This window comes from Anas acuta, chromosome 2 (assembly GCF_963932015.1).
Source record: "Anas acuta chromosome 2, bAnaAcu1.1, whole genome shotgun sequence".
Lineage (NCBI taxonomy): Eukaryota > Metazoa > Chordata > Aves > Anseriformes > Anatidae > Anas > Anas acuta.
In genome coordinates, this window is record NC_088980.1 from 110,098,349 (window position 1) to 110,105,376 (window position 7,028).

A 7,028-nucleotide genomic window follows, 5' to 3' on the forward strand; every position below is an offset into this window, starting at 1 on the left:
GATGCTCTTGCGCATCTGAATGGAAAAGACCAACCAAGTTAACTTAAAATATTTGTCCAGTGACCTTGGTACAACAATTAAGTTTAGTACCAATCTGGAATGGACTCCACATGTCCATTTTTTGGATCATTCACTGGTAATTACCTAAGTATCACTTATTGGAAATGATCTGTTTTGTGCTGCTTTTCTTAGAACGGTTTTGGATAGTAGTAGATGAAGAACAAATTCTTCCCTGATATGATTTTATTCACAGATGTACTCCACGTCAATATTGGCTGCTAAGGAATAAAGCTGCAATGTGTTTAAGCTTGCTATGTAGTGTAAGAGCATGAGAGTATGTCATTCCTGGTTTAAGTTTTATAGACCATGGCCTAAAGGAGAAGAGGATGCTCCCTCTCCCCAAGAAGGGGATGGCCTGGAAACCCAGAAGGGCTGGACACTCTTTTGGGATCTGCTAGGGAGTAGCAGAAGCTGAACAGAACAATCCAATGTCCTATGGACTCCTGGACTCCTGTGGTAAAGCTGAAATAATTGTGAAGCATGATAAGGAAATTGCAACAGGCAGATGTGCTGTCATGAGTGAATAGGCACTCACTAGCTGAAAAGGCAGCCATCCAGGCTGTTCAATGGGTAGAAACACTTCAGCCTCTGCTGTGGCTCTGTGAAGCAGCCCTTCCAGCAATCTAAGCCGGGGTGTGCAGTCAGACACAAAACCTAATGTCTGCGAGTCGATGCACGGGGTGTGGGGTATGGCCATAGGGAGAGGAGAATAATCAGTTGCCAAGAGAAAGGTGACTTGAAGTTGTCATTTGTCTTGCTTGCAGACGGGATCTTGCTTGCTGGGGCTGGTTTGTATATTCTAGTCAATCTTCTGTTCCTCTTTCCTCTTCACACCCCAGCTACAATGATGTTTATTGAAATCATAGTGTCCAAGTGAGGAAATCTAAGGCAGCGAGTGTCCAGGGTGGCTCAATGTCATTCCACATTACTGGTTAGAAGATCATTAAATTAACATCTGAAAAGTTGTACGTGATCTTTAGTGCTGTTAACTAAAGCCTCTTTAAACAGCATTTAAATTTAAAACTCAGGATTTTTGAGAAGAAACTGGATAGTCACCTATAGAAACTGCCTAAGGCTGGCATAAAGGCTACACAATAAAAGTTTACAGACTTGAAATTTCTTGAAGACCACTAGTTTATCAAAGTTTCAAAGTATTTCCTCCACAGATTGCACAGGTCTCTTCCATTTTAAAACCACTTCTGACCTCACAGTTGTTGCTCCAAAGCATGACTTTCCATTACTGTATAAAGGTTAAAGAGGCGATTGAACTGCAGTTTTGGAAACAGCATTATGTTGCCTTGCTAGTGAGTCTTCAAGTCACATTCTCTCATAATTTCCTAATGATGTTATCAGGATCTTCTAGCTCGTTTACATTCTGCATTATAGTGGCTTCCATGTTTGATATTTTCATCTGCATTTGAGCTTATCTCCCAAATTACACAACTAAGGGCATTCTCTGAATTATAGCTGAAAAGGTTGCAATGCACAACTCATACCACTGTTATTTGCTAGGACAAGTCTTGTAAGAAAATGATGTTTTGGCAGAAGAAGTTTGTAATGAGGAGTATCGGTAAATGCTTCTGTTGTAAATCTGTGTTCTCAGTTTTTTGTTCCAGGTTTTCTTTGGGTTTCCTGGCATCTGAACATAGCAATTATGCCTGGTTTTGTGGGTGTAAAAGTTTGCAAATTGTGTTTGCTTTTATTTTTATTTTTTTATTTTATTTTTCTTTTTAATAGTTTGAAATAAAGTCATAAAAGTAATTTTGGCAATGTGATTTAGGATAGTAATCCATTTTGTAATTTATGTTACTGCATTAGACAACCTGCAGTACCAATAACAGGAAAGGAATTTCTTTTACTGCTACCTAATGATTATTTTAAAAATCTTGTTGTTACCAATTTCATGGAAACTTAAATCTACCATGTGGTAGTGAGCCTTCAACATATATTACAGTAATTAATTCTGCCCTTCCTGTGCTAGCAGAGGTAGATCTATGCAAGATTGTGATGTATTTGTCTGTTCTTAAGTAGGCTTTAATACATCTGATTTCATACAGTTTCCCGTATAAGCTCATCCTATTGAGATAATCAGCAGCCCTGTAGGAGCCACGTTCTCTGAGTCACTGTTTCAGTGGCAGGCTTCCATGAATGTGTGGAGAGTTTTTGCCTGCTGGGATGTCGTTTAGTATGCTATATAGAGCAAGGTGTTTGTGCCTGTCAGTGCGTAAAGACACCGGGTCTCGTAAGGACTGTGGAACGCTAGATACGAATTTGCATAACTGTATTTACTTCGCAAGGCAGGACTGTAATAACTGATATACCTCTCTTCTTGCTCTCAAAGTAAATCAGAAAGTAAGGTGGAAAATGGATTTTGCCCATAGGTGGCGAAGAACTGTGATGAAATTGTTGATTTGTCAGGCAGTATGATATCCTAATGAAAGCAAATCAGTAGTGCACGTAAAACTTATCTTTCCTCCTTATTTTGATAATATGTTTGTGTCTTAGAACAATGGCTTTGAAGTAATTACCAAATTATGAAGTCTTAAAAAAATCCGGTTTGGATAACAAGCATATTACAGCCTCTGAACATGTGCTATATTTTCTTTGGTCCAGACATTTAAAACTTGTCATTCATCTCCTTACGGCACATAAACTGCTGTAACTGCCAAACCAATTTGTTTCCTCAAAGAAAAGAAAAGCTGGGTACAATGAACTGAAAGAAGAATCTGTAACACAAGTTTTCCAACAGGAATGCCATCGAGGCCTTTAATGCCTTATTTTAGCCAGGGAAGAGCTCCAGCAGTTCCAGTCATGATGCTGCGCTTACTGGAATTGATAACCTGGGGAGAAAAGCACCTGGTGCAGCATCTGTTCAGTATCAAAACGTGCCTATGAAATCTGTGGTTCTTTTGAATTTTAGATCTTTTCCCCAGTGTTTCTGCACACATGAAGGGATATCACCAGTTCACAAAAGACGTCCTTCTCTTTTTCATAAACTCATGCCACCATTTCTCAAGCAGAACACGGCAACTCCTTTAGTGCCAGACAATCTACGTGCAGTGGAAGTAACTTGTCACAAAGAAAAATGTTCATTGAGGTGTCCTACAGCACCATTTAGTTTATTTTGTCACCCTTTTATATGAGAAATGTCTTGACTGTGTGTTAGATCACCAGAGTCAGATTCCTCTCAATATGGCAGCAGCGGTGGTGAAAGAAGAAATGAGATGCCTTATCTGTGAAACTGCTACACATGCAAGCTTGGTTCTAGGGGTTTCCTCTGGGTAACATTTCCGATCCAGTGATGCTAGTATTTCTTGGTCCCATACAAAGTGTAAGGATAATTCCCATTTCATTTCTAGAGCTTCAGGAAAGTAGGATGAGGGAGAGAGGTGAGGGAGGTAACTGCATTAGTTGTTGCTGCTAAATCTGCTGTCAAATACAAATAACTGTGCAACGTGAATGTAGAATTTACACCAACCTGTCACAGCAAGTGGAATAAATTCTGAATACCTTGGGAAGGAGGTTTCAGTGAAATAATGCAACGATTGTGCTGATAAAACATAAATACATATGGCTATCAGGGCATATAAAAGGTAAAACTTTCCCTTCTCTCACTTTGCTGTGAGAGGAAGTATCTGGGAGTGCTCTGTCCGCACAGAGGAGTGAGTCATTAATAGGTTCAATAATTACTGAAATCTATGCTGCAAATCATAACCCCTGATTACTCTAATTGGAAACTTATACATGCATCATTTTATCAAATTGTTTTGTAACACAAATTACATGTATGTATACATTTTAAACTTCCAGGCATTACCAGATGTGATGGAAATTAAATTAGCTGGAATTACCAAATGGAATTACCAAATGCTAGATTATATTTTTCCCAATATTTTTTAAATATTTCTGTAAAAAATTGGGCAGATACACTAGCTTGTCCTTAACTGCATGACTAACTCTTTGAAGTTGAACTCTTTTGACATTAGAATATAGCATTGTTGGGGGAAAATGGAAATAATATTTTCATGTTTGACTAATCTGTTTAATTCAAGAGGCAGTGGGTAGGTAAACTCCATGCACAAAACACTTTTATTCAGAATTTAGTGTGCGTGCCTATACTCTGTGAATAATATTTGTGTATATAACCATCTCTGCCTGCAACCCTCCCACAGAGCACTGCAATGCGCTGTGAACTCTCTGTGTATTTGAGATGTCCCTCGTGGTTTGTTAGGTTCAAAAGTTACACATAGTACTTGGGGACAGTATATCAGCCACTCATGAAGGATGCACAAATCTGAAAGAATTGCATCTCAGCTTGTTCCAAATCAGATAATTTTTGTGAAATGTTGAATATTTTGTCAGCTCTATCTGTTAGGTATACACTGTCTTCTCCATAACGTGGAATATGAGTTACCCTGGGCAGGAAGCAATTGCTGGTAATTAGCATCACTTATCTCGACTTTGCTGAAAAGAGTGTTCACTGCTCAGCAGTTGCTATTAAGCCTCCACAATAGAGCTGTGTGGGAATGTTCGAAGTGCCATTATTTTAACGTCATGATACAAATGTATCTTAAAATACTCAAGAGCTCTTTTCAGTGTGTTCATATGGCGGGTACTCTCTTAGCTTTGGACTCTGTTTGTTTTTCCATGTGTCTAGAGTTTTCAATTTAAATGTCTGTCACAGCACAAACATCCCTTATTCCTGAAAGGCCAGCCAACCATGCTAATTAGTACAAGTCTGCAGAAAATAGACTTAACAATGTGCAGACCTCATTTTTGTCTTGCAAGAGTGAAGTTTAGAAATAATTTAATTGAAAATATAAAAACAAGAACCATGACCATAAACTTTATGCAGCAATTTAAAATTACATAAATTCTTTGCTGCATTTAATGATTGGTCCCTTGGATAACCTGTCCTCGTAGCAATTCCTGTTGCAAATCTCTCCCTGTTATGATTCTGATTTAACAGCAACTCCATGTTGAGACAGGATGAATGGAGTGGTCAGAGATGAGTATAAAACCACCATACAGTTTCTCGTCAAAGGGAACACATTGTTGTAGCTGACTGTAAAGCAGCATAGTTGTTACTGAGAATTTGACTGGAGGGGGTGGTGGGAATTGAAGCCTTAAGTGCATGAAGTGAAACGTTTTCAAAATTTCCAATGAATGGAAAATTAGCTTCTGCAGTTATGTGTCTTTTAGCAGCTAAAGTATGATTCCCCTGGAATTCCCTGGAATCATTGCATGCTCTTAATCCAGATATTTCAAATGCTTCGGAAACAATGAACAATTATTGTCACAATAAGTTCTAAACTGTTTTCAGTGAAAGCCACATGGTGAGCACATTTTAAAAAATGAAACAGTCTGTGCAGGCTATCTACAGGCTTACATAGATCTGTCTAACCTAATTCTGCAGTTTGGGTGGCAAACTTCTTTGCTTCATCCTCTTTCCTTTCTGAAACATCAGAGGGAAGAAGAGTGTTTAGCAGGCTTCTAGGCTTTCGATGTTCTCTCTACTGGAGTCTGAAACATTCCTCAACAGATCGGTTTAGCTTTGACCACTTTTTTGGTGGTCTCGCTAGAAAGTGATTCCATCACTGTCCAGCTCATATTTGCTGATACGTATTTAACTGTGTCCCAGTTAAACAAACTCCATCCAGTTATGCCTGCAGTCATTTCACAATGTTCTAAAAGCTGTATGAAACATATGATATTGATAAACAGGTGATTATAAAACCATTCCATACTCTACCCATACACTATGTGGAAACTGGAAATCTGAGAGAGGCAGGGTCTCTTCTACGTAAGAAGAAATGAAAGCATCTTCTGACAGTTTGAGAACCTTGGCTATGCCCTTTCATGTTACCCTTTCAGTTTTATTTCCCCAAGTCTAATGTGCACAAGCACCTGCCCTGGCTGGGATTCCTGTTAGCCCTGGAACACAACATTTAATTTGGTTCTTCCGATTGCGATTGTATAAGCACTTACTTTTAGACACATAGAAACGGCCTCAAGGAGTATTCTTTTGTTAAATGTCAAATGTAAAAGGCAGTTTGAATGAATCCTGGGTTTGTTAAACTGCTGCACTTGTGGATGTAGAAATCTATTAATGACCTTATATACCTGTTCAAATATATGTATATATATTTAGGTGGGTGATCCTGTTGGGACTGAGGAATAGGTGTTTGTTTTTCTTTAAATGTTACTTTCAAAAGCTCTTTAGCCTATTACAGCTAAATAGAATTTTAATGAAGCATGTTTGTTACGCTTCCTGACAGCAAAAGTACCAACCATGTGACACGTAATGAGGAAGTTATCTCCATAGCTAACACTGCAATGATGACATTGGTCCTGTTGCCAGAAACCTTTCAAACTGCCTTGTACAATTTCTGCTGCGCTTGAAATTCAGATTTTAACCAGACAAAAGTTCAGATAGTATACTCTGTTACAAGCACTTATTCTTCTCTTTCAAAAAAAAAAAAAGTATTAAAAGGGTTTATTTCTACTGATAGCCAATGACATTTCCATTTTAACTTTGCAATATTTCTTTTATTTGAATAGAGAACAGCCAGACCAACTGCAGGTACAGACAACACAGGCAGGTTGCCTACGGATGCGGATGTCCAGGGTGGCAAAACAGTCTCAGTAAAAAGCAGCCAGGCTTCACTCTTTCCACTGCCGAGGCCTTTTCTCCTGTGGAGAGGGAGAGACGCATTTAAGCTGTTATGGTATGTGGGCACTGGATTTCTAGCTCCTGCCAGCAAACTCTCTCAGCCTGACTGATTTATACTTTTATTTCTATCTGTTATGCTGTATTTGTGTTGTTTTATACTCACTCAGAGTGAGCATGTGCCAGCAGTAGCAAACCTGACCCTTCTGACTCAGTCCTATCTCCGCCCCTTCCCTGTACAGGGCAGCTGAGCCCTGGCAATGCTGGAGGAGGTGTAAAAAATGCCCTGTTTGCTGCT